Consider the following 17,929-nt stretch of genomic DNA (forward strand, 5'->3'; position numbering starts at 1 on the left):
GTTAATTAGGAAAAGAAAACAGCGGCAACGATCTAAGGAGGCACACTTATTTACTAAATACTATATCGAAATACAGGATAACACAATATAATACAATATAATTGAAAATTGAGCTAACGAATCAAGCAAAAACATGGGTGGAGACATAGCAGTGATTTTGTCAATCACATCTGCTGGGATGTGACGACGTCCATCTTGCCATTTTATACCTAAGAACTGGATTTCCTGGGCAGGCCCCTTCACCTTGCTGCGCTTAATGGCAAAACCAGCTTGCAAAAGAATTTGGATTATCTGTTTCCCTTTCTTGGAAACCTCTGCTGCTGTATGGCCCCACATTACAATGTCATCTATATACTGCAAGTGTTCAGGAGCATTACCCTGTTCCAAAACAGCTTGGATCAATCCATGGCAAATTGTTGGGCTGTGCTTCCACCCCTGAGGTAAACGGTTCCAGGTATACCGAATACCTCTCCAGGTAAAAGCAAACTGTGGCCTACATTTTGCAGCCAATGGGATGGAAAAGAAGGCATTAGCAATGTCAATGGTGGCATACCACCTAGCTTCTTTTGAGTCCAGTTCATACTGGAGTTCTAGCATGTCTGGTACAGCAGCACTTAATGGAGGTGTAACTTCATTCAGGCCACGGTAATCTACCGTCAGCCTCCATTCCCCACTGGTTTTACGCACTGGCCATATGGGGCTGTTAAAAGGCGAGTGCGTTTTGCTAATCACTCCCTGATTCTCTAATTGGCGAATTAGCTTGTGAATGGGGAGCAATGAGTCCCTATTGGTGCGGTACTGCCGTCTGTGAACCACTTTGGTGGCAATTGGTACCTCTTGGTCTTTTACCTGGAGTAACCCCACAGCAGAAGGATCATCTGACAGACCAGGTAAAGCTGACAGCTGCTTAACACCGTTTGTGTTAACAGCAGCTATCCCAAAGGCCCATCGATACCCCTTGGGATCCTTAAAATATCCCATCCTAAGGTAATCGATTCCCAGTATACATGGAGCCTCTGGACCAGTCACAATAGGGTGTCTCTGCCAGTTTTTACCAGTGAGGCTTATTTCAGCCTCCAACATAGTCAATTCTTGGGAACCCCCAGTCACTCCATGGATATATATTGGTTGTGTCCCTTGGTGACTTGAGGGCATTAGGGTGCATTGTGCACCAGTGTCCACCAAGGCTTTATATTTCTGTGGTTGAGATGTGCCAGGCCACTTAATCCACACAGTCCAGTATACTCTGTTGTCCCTTTCCCCCCCCTGGCTGGGGGCAGGGCCCCTCTATTGTTTACCTCGTTGACTTGCAGCAACTGGAACTCTCCCCTTCTTGGAAGAGTTCACCATGGTAGTTGTTTCACCTTGTAATTCTTTCACTCGTGCCTGAAGTGCAGAAGTGGATGAATTACACCACTTCTTCATGTCCTCCCCATGACTACAGAGGAAAAGCAACAAGGCAAGACGTGTAGTCTCATCGTTGATTCGAGGTGACCTATCATCGTCATTTGCTTGAATACGAAGACGTCTCTTTTTAATGGTTGAGATTTTCGATGATACAGGTCGAGAGGAACTCATGTTGTTTAGCTTCCTCAATAGGCGATTGTGGAAATCCTGGTTTCCATCATCTTGTACCACCGTGGATTCATCTACATCAGGCACATTAGCCAATTTGTCAATAATATCATTTTGTGTTCCCTCCACTTCGTTTAACCTTTCCACAATTTTGACAATGGCTGAAGTATACAGATTAACTTCTGTGGCGCTTATAAATAATTCAAGTTCCTGATGTCAGCCAATTAGTTCATTCACAAAGGGTTTCCTGTCCCCTTTGCCATATACTAATGCAAGTGCACTGGCATGCTTTTCTGGAGCTGCTTTTGTAAAGTCACGCCACACTTGTCGTGGAACGCGGACTGCTTCAGGATCATGTAATTGGTCTGGATCATTACGATTGAACTTGCGGCTGTACAGCATTTCCACCAGAGCACTCTCTCTCAAAAATTGGATACCTTTCTCAATATCAGTCCATTTCTTTCTCTCAGGCTCCAAGTCCCGTTTAAAGGGGAATCTATCTCTTACCGCTATCAACATCCGCTTCCAGAGGGTGTAGGACCGATTTTGGCATGTGCCAATACGTGGCATGTGTCCACACGTGAGTCCCTGGAAATGCTACCCAGTTGGCGAGCTTCACTGCCATCGAGCCACGCACTGTTGGCACCATTGTCCCAGCAGCGAAGTAACCAAGTGACCATATTTTCTTTTTGCTGACGTGTGTAACTGCGTTGCTGACTGCTCTAACTTCCTCTGCTCCTCCAACTTCATCTGCTCCTCAAACTTCTTCTGCTCCTCTATCATCTTCTTATACCCCTCTAACATCCTCTGCTCCTCCAACTTCTTCTGCTCTCCTGAGTCCCCCTGCTCTCCCGAGTCCCCTGAGTCTCCTGAGTCCTGCTCTACTAACTCCCTCCGCTCTTCTAACTCCTTCTGCATTTTCTCTAACTGAGTTGAAACTTGTTTTGTCTTTCGCCCTCTTACAGGGGCAACCAACATTGTATCTGGTGTCCCCGATGGTTGGTCCAATTGGACTACATGTGCCCCCGGTGGCTGGTCAGATTGAACTACATGTGCCCCCGGTGGCTGGTCAAATTGGACTACTTGTGCCCCTGATAGTTGGTTAAATGCATTCAACTCACCCTGGAGGGCACATAGCTGGTCTCGGAGAGCGTTCCGCTCAAACTGGACGGCACCAAGCTCAGTCTGGAGGCTGTTGTAGTTGGACTGGAGAGTGTTGTACCCGAGCCGGAGGACGTTATGCTCGGCCTGGAGGGCAGTGTGCTCAGTCTGGAGAGTGTTGAGCTCGGTCCGGAGGGCATTGTGCTCGGTCTGAAGAGCGTTATGCTCGGACTGGAGGGCATTATACTCAGACTGAAGAGTGTTGTGCTCGGTCTGGAGAGTGTCACAATTGGGTTGAAGGGCATCGTGCTTAGGCTGGAGGGTGCCGCGCTCAGACTGGAGGGCGTCATACTTGGAGGAGAGTATTGTACCCGGACCGGAGAGCATTGTGCTCAGTCTGGAGAGTGTTGTGCTCGGTCCGGAGGGCATTGTGCTCAGTCTGAAGAGCGTTATGCTCGGACCGGAGGGCGTTATGCACAGACTGAAGAGTGTTGTGCTCGGACTGGAGGGTGTCGCAGTTGGGTTGGAAGGCATCGTACTTGGCCTGGAGGGTGCCGCACTCAGACTGGATGGCGTCATACTTGGACTGGAGAGTGTTGTGCTCGGTCTGGAGGGCATTGTGCTCGGTCCGGAGGGCATCGCGCTCAGTCTGGAGAGTGTTGTACTCGGACCGGAGGGCGCTGTGCTCGGACTGGAGAGTGTTGTACTCGGACCGGAGGGCGCTGTGCTCGGACTGGAGAGTGTCGTGCTCGGACCGGAGGGCGCTGTGCTCGGACTGGAGAGTGTCGTGCTCGGACCGGAGGGTGCTGTGCTCGGACTGGAGAGTGTCGTGCTCGGACCGGAGGGTGCTGTGCTCGGACTGGAGAGTGTTGAGTTGGGATTGCAGGGAGCTTTTCTCATCCCAAAGTTTTTCTGCGTCAGCTCTAAGATTCTCTTTCTCGTACCAGATTGAGTCTCGTTGGTACAGGAGATCTTTTCTCTCAGCTTCAAAAGCTTTTTCTCTCTCTATCTTCTCAGTCCAAAGTTTTTCTGCCTCAGCTCTAAGACTCTCCTTCTCGGCCCTGAGACTCTCTCTCTCAGCTTCAAAAACTTCCCTCTCAGGAATGGTATTGAATAAGGCCCGATAAGCATTAGCTAGGCCCAAAATCATTTGTGCCTCCTGAGATCTGCCTGAGCCACAACATTCCTGCCTCAAATATGCAATCAAACTCTCAGGATTCTTCAAGTGTTCAGGAGTGAAGCTCCATAACACTGAAGATGTCTGTCCTTTGAGAATCTCTTCAAAGCCTCTCCACACTCCCTGCCACTCAGTATTCTCTGGTTCTAGGGAAGACTTCCTCCGGATGTTATAAATCCAGATACTGAGTGAGATTATTACAATAATCAACAGTAAGATCAGGGAGGTTAAGAGTGTGGCCCACTGATCATTCAAAAACTGCATAAAGGATTCATAGAAAGAAAGAGGAGCACGCTTAAAAATCACCATTTCTGTATAATTAGTTGCATTAGTTGCTCCCTCTGGAGCTGTATGCAGATACGAAGTGAGCATTGCTAACCATGCTTTCAATCCATTATAAAATTGTATAGCTCCATAGGAAAAAGTGGCTAGCTTAAACATGACCCAATATGTTCGGAGCATCTCAAAAAAGGAACCAATGGCACACAGTCCCTGGTAAAACAAATTTAGTAGAGAAAACATTATTTTTTTTTTCCTTTTTTTTCTTCAATAGAGAGAAAAAAAGTAAAAGAAAACAAAGCTCAACAATGTTTATAAAATATACCGGAGTATTGGCAGTCCGCCTGGACTTTTCAAGGTCAAGCTCGCAGGTGCAGAATCGCAAACCTAAGATAGCTCCTTAACAGGGAAAAAAACTCGTAGCTCTGTTAAAAGCTAAAAGAGCAACAGAAGAAAACACAGAAAAACAGCAACTCAATTTGCCCGCATTCTCCACCAAAATCTGTCACGGTTTGAACGAAAAATCCACCTGCGTCCGTGACAGGGGCCGTGGGCCCCGGAGGGGCCCTAGGCCGAAAGGAAAAAGTTAATTAGGAAAAGAAAACAGCGGCAACGATCTAAGGAGGCACACTTATTTACTAAATACTATATCGAAATACAGGATGACACAGTATAATACAATATAATTGAAAATTGAGCTAACGAATCAAGCAAAATAGGAGAGAGAATGAGTCCCGTAACCGAGAGGCCTACTGTGAATCTAGGCAAACGGCTGAAGGCTCCCACACACTCCCCTGAACGCCAGAACTCGAAAGACGTCAGTCTGTTCTGCGACCAAGTTAATATAGAGTCCAGGTCCTGTGACCTATCGTGTTGTTCTCTGGGAGATGTAGTCTTCTTCTGTAAGTTGCAGATTCAGTAAAATTATTCATGCTTTATATGATGTTATGATGTGGAATACTGATAGCAAAATTACAAAATTATTAAACCATGACACCCTCTGGCCAGATATCTGTGGCTGTATAACTATATCTGGCACCAGAGGAGGAGTCTTGATCTGCCATAGGGACATAATAGGTGTTCCTTTAGCAATAAAGACCGGAGTATTGACCACGATGTCAGTAGGCCATGTACCTATCACTGAGGGGGTGACTGAACCTCCCACCTCCAATAATCTCCCCCAAGGTGCAAGTAGGCCACACCACTTGGGTCCTACCTGCACCTTCCAGGGCCAATTTATCTTATGGATTCCCGGTTTTAAATTCTCAGGGGCAGGGAGCAGAAGATTATTTTTATTACCAATCTGTGGTTTTACCTCACTATCGGTACCTGTAATTTGGATCCTAAGAGGGGAGGCCCATATAGTTTGTAACATTTTCAGGGCACTGGGTCTGCCATCCCGAGGTCTTTCATTCAGGTCCCACAGGGTTTCATATAATCTTTTTGTCCACCCCTGCAGGGACTGAGAGTCTGTCTTCAGGGCAGCCTTAAGGATACCATTATAGCATTCAATAAGGCCTGCCCCTGTTGGGTTATATGGCAGGTGGAATCGCCATTCGATGTTGTTTTCTTCTGCCCAGCTCTGTATCATCGCTCCAGTAAAGTGAGCCCCTTGGTCACTCTCGATAACTTGAGGTGTCCCGTATGCAAACATCAGTTTAGTAAGCGCCTTAATTGTGTACGCTTGATTTGCCTTTGGTACAGGATAGGCTTGCAGCAGTCCACTTAACGTGTCAACGCAGGTCAGGGCATATCTCGCCCCCTCAGACCGAGGGAGGGGCCCAATGTAGTCAACCTGCCATCTCTGAAGAGGACTATATCCTCTAGGAATGTGGGATGTTGTTTCAGGCAACGGTCTCGGTCTCATCTTTGAGCAAGCGTCGCAATCCTGACATGCTTGGACGATATCAGATAGTTGTACAGGCAGCCCCCATGCTTTAGCGGCTGCCCACATTATCTTCTGTCCAGCATGCCGTAGCTTCTGATGTAACCAACGGGCAACATTTTCGGATTGTGAATTCTCAATCCATCGGATTTGGGCCAGTGTGTCAGCTTCATCGTTTCCTGGTGACTGCAGGGGTTGATGACCAGAGACATGGTAGACACATACCGTCCTATGTTTGACCATATTCCAAATGTCTACCCACATGTCTTTACCCCAAATCGGTCGGGCGTGGATAGTCCATTCCTGGGTAGCCCACTGCGTAATCCACAGAGTGAGCCCCCGGTACACAGCCCAACTATCTGTACAGATGTTCAGGACGCCGTCACCAGGTTCTTTAGTTATGACCATCCACACGGCTCGCAATTCTGCCCATTGGCTGCTCTGACCATCCCCCTCATCAAACCAGATGGTCTCAGTAGAGGGATGGTATGCTATTGCTCGCCACTTGCTCGGGTTGCCTCTGCTGAACCCATCCGTATACCAGGCATCTTCAGGAATAGGATATCTTCCTTCCTGAACGGGACTCTTCTCTGGTGGAGCAACCATCAGTTCTTTTGATGTATCACTGTGATACGTCACTGGGCCTAGGATCTTCTGTAATTCTTCTTTAAGTGGAGATGAAGACAGACTGCTTCTCTGGCTTAGATAGGCGACCCATCGTGCCACTGTTTGTGCTTGGGCCACCCCTGTCTTAGGAAGGTGAGTCAAATCTCTCACCCACCTCTGGATTGGTAATGAAGTTTTAACTATGACCTCTGCTGTTTGTGTTATCAGCTCTACTGCTTGTAACGCCGAATAGGCAGCCAATAACTGTTTCTCAGTCATGCTATATCTTTCTTCTGCTCCATGCCAAACCTGAGACCAGAATCCAATGGAGGTTTGAACAGAACTCTGGCGTTGCCACAGGCCCCAGCCAAAACCATCCTGGGTAACATGAACATCTAGTTCAGCTGGGAGGGTCGGATCAAATATACCCAATGCCTGAGCTTGTTTAACTGCCAATTTTGCCTGTTGGAAAGCATCCTGTTCTACCTTTCCCCAATTCCGTGATTGACGCTTCTTCGTAAGCTTATACAATGGCCTCAATAGCTGAGCTAAATGAGGTATAAAGGAGCGCCAATACCCCAATATAACCAAGAATTCTTGCAACTGTTTTGATGTTGTAGGGACTGGAAACGCTTGGACTTTATCTACTACCGCACTGGGTAGTACTTTGGTTTTCCTGGACCAAATTACTCCCAGGAATTTTACAGATAACCCCGGACCTTGCACCTTCTGTGGGTTTATAGCCCACCCTCTTTTCTGCAGATAAGCTGTCAACAAATCTGCTGCTTGTCTCACCGCCTCTAATGAATCAGATGTTAACAGGAGGTCATCAATATAATGATATAAATTGACATTATTTGGCTTTTCCCACTTAGCCAGATCACGCGCCACTAAATTATGACAAAAAGTGGGTGAATGCACGTACCCTTGGGGTAGGACCTGGAAAGTCCATTGCCTCCCTTCCCATGTAAATGCAAACTGATTCTTCACTGATTGGAATACTGAAGAATGCATTCGCTAAATCTAAGACACAGTGATATATTTTGATTTCCCTGCTTAGTGTGTCCATTAGGGAGGCAATATTGAGTACGGCCGCATGAACGGGTGGCGTGACCTTATTCAATTCCCTGTAGTCTACTGTCATCCTCCATGTTCCATCTGGCTTTTGTACTGGCCATATTGGGGAGCTGTATGGGCGATGTGCAGGCCTTATAATACCCACTTTTTCTAATTCCTGCACCGTTTTTGTTATTTCATCCTGCCCACCCGGGAGTCTGTACTGTTTTACATTAGTAATCCGGCGCGGCTTTGGCAGACAAATAGACTCATGTTTTGCATGGCCTCTCAGTATTGTCTGAATTGCCTGGATACTAATGCATCTCTGCCGCAGCCGGAACTCTCCCACTGTTGTATGGAGAGCCAGACCCCACAAGATATCAATTCCTAATATATACTCCGGAATTGGAGCAATGGATACCTTGTACTCTTGTGGTGGGAGGCGCCCGATCCCCAATTTTACCCAGGTTTGGGTGACTGGAATGGTCTGTCTCCCAAAACCTCCAATCATCACTCCATTATCTTTGAATTTGCTTGGGTCCCCATATATTATAGATGTCTCTGCCCCAGTATCAACTAGGGCCATAACCTACTGTACATTCTTTCGGGACCAGTATATCGTCAATTCTACATAGGGCCTCCGGTCCCGTCTAGAGGCCCTAGGGGGACTGACGTCCCTCGTCACGCCATGAACTGAGCCAGGTTCAAGTCTTTTACCTCTGATACCTCTGGTATCGTGACCCGAGGCACCTGAGGCGGCTTCTTTTTCCTATTCAGAACTACAAAGTCTTCTAAATTCCATGTTGTTGTTGGTCTCCACTCTATAAGTCTTATCCCTGGTCTTTTGGGGTTATTCTGAAATTTTTGTTCATTCTTCAGCTGCTTCCACAACTGAAGGAGAACGTGATTGGGCTGACCATCAATTTTTGAAAATTGAACGCCTGCCCGGAGCAGATATTTGAACATTTGTTTCCGGGATACTCTAACAGGTCCTGCCCGAGGGGTTCGCGGGGCCGATCTTCTGGCTCGCACTATTGGAAAAGCCTCGGCATCCTCAATCACCCTGATATTGCGCTTAGTTCGTAAGCGCTCAGTTTCCCCAAGGTCCGCCACCAATTGGGCAGCTTGTTGGACTGCTGCTTCTGCAGCTACAAATGGGTTGAGTATGGAAACCAGTGTTCCATACATATGCGAGGGAGCTTGTTGTAAAATTAGGTCCCTCATTCCTGCGGAGAATCTTACCATATCAGGGCTATCAAATGTATCTTCGTAGATAGCCTCTCGCATGCCTAATTCTCGTATATAATTTTGAAGGTCTTCCATAGAAGACCACATCCCTGAGTTTACTGGCATGTCAGTTTTATTTGGCCACACCATACGGCAAGCAGCCATTAGCCAGTCTACAATTGAATGATTTTCTTCAGGGAATTGAGTCCCAGCATACAGTCTCTGCCTAAGGGCAGGATGTATTGTTATTGTGGCCAACTTGGATACTTCGGGGCCACTAACCAGTACACTTTCTGCCCCCGAATCCCATAACCGTAATAACCAAGCTGGAACACTTTCCCTTGGCCTTTGCCTAAATCGTTGCACTAGGTCCATGAGTTCGGTGGGCGTGTATGGACAGGCTGTTACATGTAAATAAGATTCAGCTCGAACTCTCGAGTTGTAACGCGATAGGTCTTCCCCGCTCGGTAATGTATATGTATGAGACTGAAATACAAGCCCTATATAAGGGGCTCACGCGGTTGAATAAACGCCATTTTACAGCTCACCATATTGGTGTAATCAGCGTGTAACTTGGTCAGGGGGCCGTCAGAAGCACATTCTCAATGAGGGACATAGTTCTTAAGGTTACCTTGCACAAGGCAACAATTGGCGCCCCGTGTGAGGACGTTCTGAGAGTGAGTTTGCGACGGCTAACCGCGAGACGGACACGAATCCTATGGTTAGATCCCGTGGAAGCGCCTAGGGGGCGAAATTGAATGCAGCTGCTGTTTATCCTGCGGTGAGACCGTGGAAGACCATGGGACTTTGGGCCCGGGTATATACAAAGGGTGCGAGGACGTACGGTGTCGAGCACCAGAAAAAACATGGAATCAATCCATCATTAAGGTAGTATTGAACAGTGAAGCAGGAAACAGATGCTCTGCTGAAATTCATAATAAAGGGGGGCTAAAAGGGGGATAGTGAAAGGTAGTTTACAGAAAATGATTTAGTTAGTTAGAAGAACAAGGAATGGAGACAGTGGGTCTGGGACAGCAGGAAGGATGCAGATAAGGAGTGAGATCTCCCTGAGACACCCTGGCGAGGAGGGGATTAGATGTTTTAAATATCAGAAGAGGAGTTGCATCTCCCTGATAAGATGGGCGATAACAAGAGGGGGTCTGCATGATAAAGAATTATTGAATATGTATCAGGATTACGGGAAATCATTGACTATGTATGAGGTGTACCTATATCTGTATCACGGTTTTACAAGTCGGTGTGCAAGTTTAGAGGAGCTATCCCCCTTGCACCCGGCGCTGCGCAACGCTGGAATAAACATACCTGCTTTATAACCCATCTCTGGATTATAGAGTTTGATTCCGCAAGTCAGTATTACGAGTTTGTAAAACTCATTGCGGTAGGAATGCTCCTAAGAAGGAGATTGCTGCCGTTATTTCTTGTTTGCAGAAAGCTCAGCCTTCACCCTCCCCTAGTAATCTACTTGATTCGGAGCGGTGGGAATCTTTCACCGCTGCCCTGCTCCAAAGAGCAATGCACGAGTATAAAGCGGAGGAATTAAAAACCTGGGGTTTGGTCCTGGGTGCACTCGAAGCGGCTAAGGAGGAGAGTAAATCGTTTGCTCCAGGTAATGCTTTGCTGGGGCCGGGGAACCGAGGGTTGGAGTCAGGGAGCGCGCTTATTTGCAGACCCCCGGAGGGAGAACAATGGCTTAAGATGGCGACAGCCACCCTGACTGCCCCCCCAACTCCACATGTGCAGCAGTTAAGAGATAAGTGGGGTGTCATGGTTTAATAATTTTGTAATTTTGCTATCAGTATTCCACATCATAACATCATATAAAGCATGAATAATTTTACTGAATCTGCTACTTACAGAAGAAGACTACATCTCCCAGGGAACAACACGATAGGTCACGGGACCTGGACTCTATATTAACTCGGTTGCAGACTAGACTGATCTCTCTCTTTCGAGTTCTGGCGTTCAGGGGAGTGTGTGGGAGCCTTCAGCGTCTCGCCTAAATTTCACAGTAGGCCTCTCGGTTACGAGACTCATTCTCTCTCCTATTTTGTCTGATTCGTTAGCTCAATTTTCAATTATATTATATTTTATTATCCTGTATTTCGATATAGTATTTAGTAAATAAGTGTGCCTCCTTAGATCGTTGACGCTGTTTTCTTTTCCTAATTAACTTTTTCCTTTTGGCCTAGGGCCCCCGCGGGGCCCACGGCCCCTGTCACGGGTGCAAGTGGATTTTTTCGTTCAAACCGTGACAGATTTTGGTGGAGAATGCGGGCAATTTGAGTTGCTGTTTTTCTGTGTTTTCTTCTGTTGCTCTTTTAGCTTTTAACAGGGCTACAAGTTGTTTTTCTTTGTTAAGGAGCTATCTTAGGTTTGCGATTCTGCGCCTGCGAGCTTGACCTTGAAAGTCCAGGCGGACTGCCAATACTCCGGTTTATTTTATAAACACTACTGAGCTTTGCGTTTTTAACTTTTTTTTTCTCTCTATTAAAAAAAATAATAATAATAAAAATGTTCTCTCTACTAAGTTGGCTTTATAAGGTACTGCATTTCATTAGTTCCTCTTTTATGATGCTCCAAACATATTGGACCATGTTTAAGCTAGCCCATTTTACCTATGAAGTTATAGGAATGTATTATAGATTGAAAGCACGGTTAGCAACGCTTACTTGGTATTTGCATGCAGCTCCAGAGGGAGCAACTAATGCAGCTAATGCAACCAATAGTACGGAAATGGTGGTTTTTGAGCGTGCTCTTCCTTTTTTCTTTGCATCCTTCAAGCAGTCTTCGACTGACCAGTTGTCCCAGTGGACCACACTGTCAATCGTATTAATCTCCCTGAATTTACTGTTGGTTATTGTAGTGATCTCACTCAGTATCTGGATTTATAACCTCAGGAGGAAGTCTTCCCTAGAATTAGAGAATACTGAGTGGCAGGGAGTGTGGAGAGACTTTGGAGAGACTTTTAGAAGACAGACATCTTTAGTGTCATGGAGCTTTACTCCTGAACACTTAAAGAATCCCAAGAGTTTGACCGCATATTTCAGACAGGAATGTTGTGGCTCAGGCAGATCTCAGGAGGCACAAATGACTTGGGGCCTAGCTCATGCTTATCGGGCCTTATTTAATACCATTTCTGAGAGGGAAGTTTTTGATGCTGAGAGAGGGAGTCTCAGGGCTGAGAATGAGAGTCTCCTTGATGAGAGAAATAACCTCCTACAACAAAAAGATTCATTCTGGTATGAGAAAGAGAGTCTCAGAGCTGAGAGAGAAGACCTCCTATATCAACGAGACACATATTGGTATGAGAAAGAATCCCTGCAATCCAAACTCAACACTCTCCAGTCCGAGCACAACGCTCTCCGGTTCGAGCACAGCACTCTCCAGTCCGAGCACAACGCTCTCCAGTCCGAGCACGGCACTCTCCAGTCCGAGCACAACGCTCTCCAGTCCGAGCACGACACTCTCCAGTCCGAGCACAACGCTCTCCGGTCTGAGCACAACGCTCTCCAGTCCAAGCACAACGCTCTCCAGTCCGAGCACAACGCTCTCCGGTCCAAGCACGACACTCTCCAGTCCGAGCACAACGCTCTCCAGTCCGAGCACAACACTCTCCAGTCCGAGCACAATGCTCTCCGGTCCAAGCACGACACTCTCCAGTCCGAGCACAACGGAAAGGCATCCAAACTTTGAGATAAAATGCTCTGGTGGAAATGCTACACAGCCCATGACACAGCTGTATAGCATTTCCAAACCGAGGTTTGGATGCCTTTCTCTATATCAGTCCATTTCCTTTTCTCAGGCTCCAAGTCCCGTTTAAAGGGGAATCTATCTCTTACCGCTATCAACATCCGCTTCCAGAGGGTGTAGGACTGATCTTGGCATGTGCCAATACCTCTGTCCACACGTGCATCTCTGGAAATGCTACCCAGTTGGCGAGCTTCATTGCCATCAAGCCACACACTGCTGGCACCATTGTCCCAGCATCGAAGTAACCAAGTGACCATATGTTCTTTTGGCTGACGTGTGTAATCCTTTCTTAGATACCGAATTTCACTCAGTTTTAAAGATCTATCAATAATGGTCGTAATACTTTGCTCACCTTTTGCTCTATCAAGAGTCCCAGGTGTTGATGGTGGCAACTGTGTTGATGAGGCTTCCCCATCTAGAAGTTTGTACTCGAGAAATTCTCGTAAAGAAAATCTAACTTTTGGCTCCTCTTCTTCATCTGACTCTGACTCTTGTATTATTTCCTCCAGGTAACCCTCCTTCTTTTTTCTCTCTCCTAACATCCTCTGCTCCTCCAACTTCTTCTGGTCTTCTGACTCCCCCTGCTCTCCTGAGTCCCCCTGCTCTCCTGAGTCCTGCTCTCCTAACTCCCTCCGCTCTTCTAACTCCTTCTGCATTTTCTATAACTGAGTTGAAAATTGTTTTATTTTTCGCCCTCTTACAGGGGCAACCAACATTGTATCTGGTGCCCCTGGTAGTTGGTCAAGGTGTGGTACATACGGTTCAGACTTGGGGATGTTCCCCTTGGACTGGAGGGTGCATAGCTTGGATCGGAGGAGATCGCGCTCAAACTCCAGGGTGTCGAACTCAGCCCTGAGGGCATTGTACATGGACTGAATTGTGTCGAGCCCGGACTGAAGCGCGTCGTGTTTGAACTGGAGAGTGTTGCGCTCAGATTGGATGGCATCGTACATGGTCTGGAGGTTGTTACGATCGATCTTGATAGCATCGAATTGAACCTTGAGGTCGCTGTACATGGACCGGAGGACATCTCGCTCAGATCGGACGGTGTTACTCTCGGACTGGAGGATGTTGTGCTCAGACTGGAGGGCGTTGTAATCAGTCTGGAGGGTGTCACGCTCCGACGGGAGAATGTCGCGCTCAGACTGGGGGCAGCTATTCTCAGTCTGGAGGGCGTTGTGCTCGGACTGGAGAGTGCCGTACTCGGACCGGAGAGCGTTGTGCTCGGACTGGAAAGCGTTGTGCTCGGACCGGAGAGTGTCGTGCTTGGACCGGAGAGCGTTGTGCTCGGACTGGAGAGCGTTGTGCTCGGACCGGAGAGCGTTGTGCTCGGACTGGAGAGCGTTGTGCTCGGACTGGAGAGTGTTGTGCTCGGACTGGAGAGCGTTGTGCTCGGACTGGAGAGTGTCGTGCTTGGACCGGAGAGCGTTGTGCTCGGACTGGAGAGCGTTGTGCTCAGACCGGAGAGCGTTGTGCTCGGACTGGAGAGTGTCGTGCTCGGACTGGAGAGCGTTGTGCTCGGACTGGAGAGTGCCGTGCTCGGACTGGAGAGCGTTGTGCTCGGACTGGAGAGTGCTGTGCTCGAACCGGAGAGCGTTGTGCTCGGACTGGAGAGTGTTGAGTTTGGATTGCAGGGATTCTTTCTCATACCAATATGTGTCTCGTTGATATAGGAGGTCTTCTCTCTCAGCTCTGAGACTCTCTTTCTCATACCAGAATGAATCTTTTTGTTGTAGGAGGTTATTTCTCTCATCAAGGAGACTCTCATTCTCAGCCCTGAGACTCCCTCTCTCAGCATCAAAAACTTCCCTCTCAGAAATGGTATTAAATAAGGCCCGATAAGCATGAGCTAGGCCCCAAGTCATTTGTGCCTCCTGAGATCTGCCTGAGCCACAACATTCCTGTCTGAAATATGCGGTCAAACTCTTGGGATTCTTTAAGTGTTCAGGAGTAAAGCTCCATGACACTAAAGATGTCTGTCTTCTAAAAGTCTCTCCAAAGTCTCTCCACACTCCCTGCCACTCAGTATTCTCTAATTCTAGGGAAGACTTCCTCCTGAGGTTATAAATCCAGATACTGAGTGAGATCACTACAATAACCAACAGTAAATTAAGGGAGATTAATACGATTGACAGTGTGGTCCACTGGGACAACTGGTCAGTCGAAGACTGCTTGAAGGATGCAAAGAAAAAAGGAAGAGCACGCTCAAAAACCACCATTTCCGTACTATTGGTTGCATTAGCTGCATTAGTTGCTCCCTCTGGAGCTGCATGCAAATACCAAGTAAGCGTTGCTAACCGTGCTTTCAATCTATAATACATTCCTATAACTTCATAGGTAAAATGGGCTAGCTTAAACATGGTCCAATATGTTGGAGCATCATAAAAGAGGAACTAATGAAATGCAGTACCTTATAAAGCCAACTTAGTAGAGAGAACATTTTTATTATTATTATTTTTTTTAATAGAGAGAAAAAAAAAGTTAAAAACGCAAAGCTCAGTAGTGTTTATAAAATAAACCGGAGTATTGGCAGTCCGCCTGGACTTTCAAGGTCAAGCTCGCAGGCGCAGAATCGCAAACCTAAGATAGCTCCTTAACAAAGAAAAACAACTTGTAGCCCTGTTAAAAGCTAAAAGAGCAACAGAAGAAAACACAGAAAAACAGCAACTCAAATTGCCCACATTCTCCACCAAAATCTGTCACGGTTTGAACGAAAAAATCCACTTGCACCCGTGACAGGGGCCGTGGGCCCCGCGGGGGCCCTAGGCCAAAAGGAAAAAGTTAATTAGGAAAAGAAAACAGCGTCAACGATCTAAGGAGGCACACTTATTTACTAAATACTATATCGAAATACAGGATAATAAAATATAATATAATATAATTGAAAATTGAGCTAACGAATCAGACAAAATAGGAGAGAGAATGAGTCTCGTAACCGAGAGGCCTACTGTGAAATTTAGGCGAGACGCTGAAGGCTCCCACACACTCCCCTGAACGCCAGAACTCGAAAGAGAGAGATCAGTCTAGTCTGCAACCGAGTTAATATAGAGTCCAGGTCCCGTGACCTATCGTGTTGTTCCCTGGGAGATGTAGTCTTCTTCTGTAAGTAGCAGATTCAGTAAAATTATTCATGCTTTATATGATGTTATGATGTGGAATACTGATAGCAAAATTACAAAATTATTAAACCATGACACCCCACTTATCTCTTAACTGCTGCACATGTGGAGTTGGGGGGGCAGTCAGGGTGGCTGTCGCCATCTTAAGCCATTGTTCTCCCTCCGGGGGTCTGCAAATAAGCGCGCTCCCTGACTCCAACCCTCGGTTCCCCGGCCCCAGCAAAGCATTACCTGGAGCAAACGATTTACTCTCCTCCTTAGCCGCTTCGAGTGCACCCAGGACCAAACCCCAGGTTTTTAATTCCTCCGCTTTATACTCGTGCATTGCTCTTTGGAGCAGGGCAGCGGTGAAAGATTCCCACCGCTCCGAATCAAGTAGATTACTAGGGGAGGGTGAAGGCTGAGCTTTCTGCAAACAAGAAATAACGGCAGCAATCTCCTTCTTAGGAGCATTCCTACCGCAATGAGTTTTACAAACTCGTAATACTGACTTGCGGAATCAAACTCTATAATCCAGAGATGGGTTATAAAGCAGGTATGTTTATTCCAGCGTTGCGCAGCGCCGGGTGCAAGGGGGATAGCTCCTCTAAACTTGCACACCGACTTGTAAAACCGTGATACAGATATAGGTACACCTCATACATAGTCAATGATTTCCCGTAATCCTGATACATATTCAATAATTCTTTATCATGCAGACCCCCTCTTGTTATCGCCCATCTTATCAGGGAGATGCAACTCCTCTTCTGATATTTAAAACATCTAATCCCCTCCTCGCCAGGGTGTCTCAGGGAGATCTCACTCCTTATCTGCATCCTTCCTGCTCTCCCAGACCCACTGTCTCCATTCCTTGTTATTCTAACTAACTAAATCATTTTCTGTAAACTACCTTTCACTATCCCCCTTTTAGCCCCCCTTTATTATGAATTTCAGCAGAGCATCTGTTTCCTGCTTCACTGTTCAATACTACCTTAATGATGGATTGATTCCATGTTTTTTCTGGTGCTCGACACCGTACGTCCTCGCACCCTTTGTATATACCCGGGCCCAAAGTCCCATGGTCTTCCACGGTCTCACCGCAGGATAAACAGCAGCTGCATTCAATTTCGCCCCCTAGGCGCTTCCACGGGATCTAACCATAGGATTCGTGTCCGTCTCGCGGTTAGCCGTCGCAAACTCACTCTCAGAACGTCCTCACACGGGGCGCCAATTGTTGCCTTGTGCAAGGTAACCTTAAGAACTATGTCCCTCATTGAGAATGTGCTTCTGACGGCCCCCTGACCAAGTTACACGCTGATTACACCAATATGGTGAGCTGTAAAATGGCGTTTATTCAACCGCGTGAGCCCCTTATATAGGGCTTGTATTTCAGTCTCATACATATACATTACCGAGCGGGGAAGACCTATCGCGTTACAACTCGAGAGTTCGAGCTGAATCTTATTTACATGTAACAGCCTGTCCATACACGCCCACCGAACTCATGGACCTAGTGCAACGATTTAGGCAAAGGCCAAGGGAAAGTGTTCCAGCTTGGTTATTACGGTTATGGGATTCGGGGGCAGAAAGTGTACTGGTTAGTGGCCCCGAAGTATCCAAGTTGGCCACAATAACAATACATCCTGCCCTTAGGCAGAGACTGTATGCTGGGACTCAATTCCCTGAAGAAAATCATTCAATTGTAGACTGGCTAATGGCTGCTTGCCGTATGGTGTGGCCAAATAAAACTGACATGCCAGTAAACTCAGGGATGTGGTCTTCTATGGAAGACCTTCAAAATTATATACGAGAATTAGGCATGCGAGAGGCTATCTACGAAGATACATTTGATAGCCCTGATATGGTAAGATTCTCCGCAGGAATGAGGGACCTAATTTTACAACAAGCTCCCTCGCATATGTATGGAACACTGGTTTCCATACTCAACCCATTTGTAGCTGCAGAAGCAGCAGTCCAACAAGCTGCCCAATTGGTGGCGGACCTTGGGGAAACTGAGCGCTTACGAACTAAGCGCAATATCAGGGTGATTGAGGATGCCGAGGCTTTTCCAATAGTGCGAGCCAGAAGATCGGCCCCGCGAACCCCTCGGGCAGGACCTGTTAGAGTATCCCGGAAACAAATGTTCAAATATCT

Source organism: Coturnix japonica, chromosome W, assembly GCF_054131305.1.
Source record: "Coturnix japonica strain WE chromosome W, WE-NBRP24, whole genome shotgun sequence".
Taxonomy (NCBI): domain Eukaryota; kingdom Metazoa; phylum Chordata; class Aves; order Galliformes; family Phasianidae; genus Coturnix; species Coturnix japonica.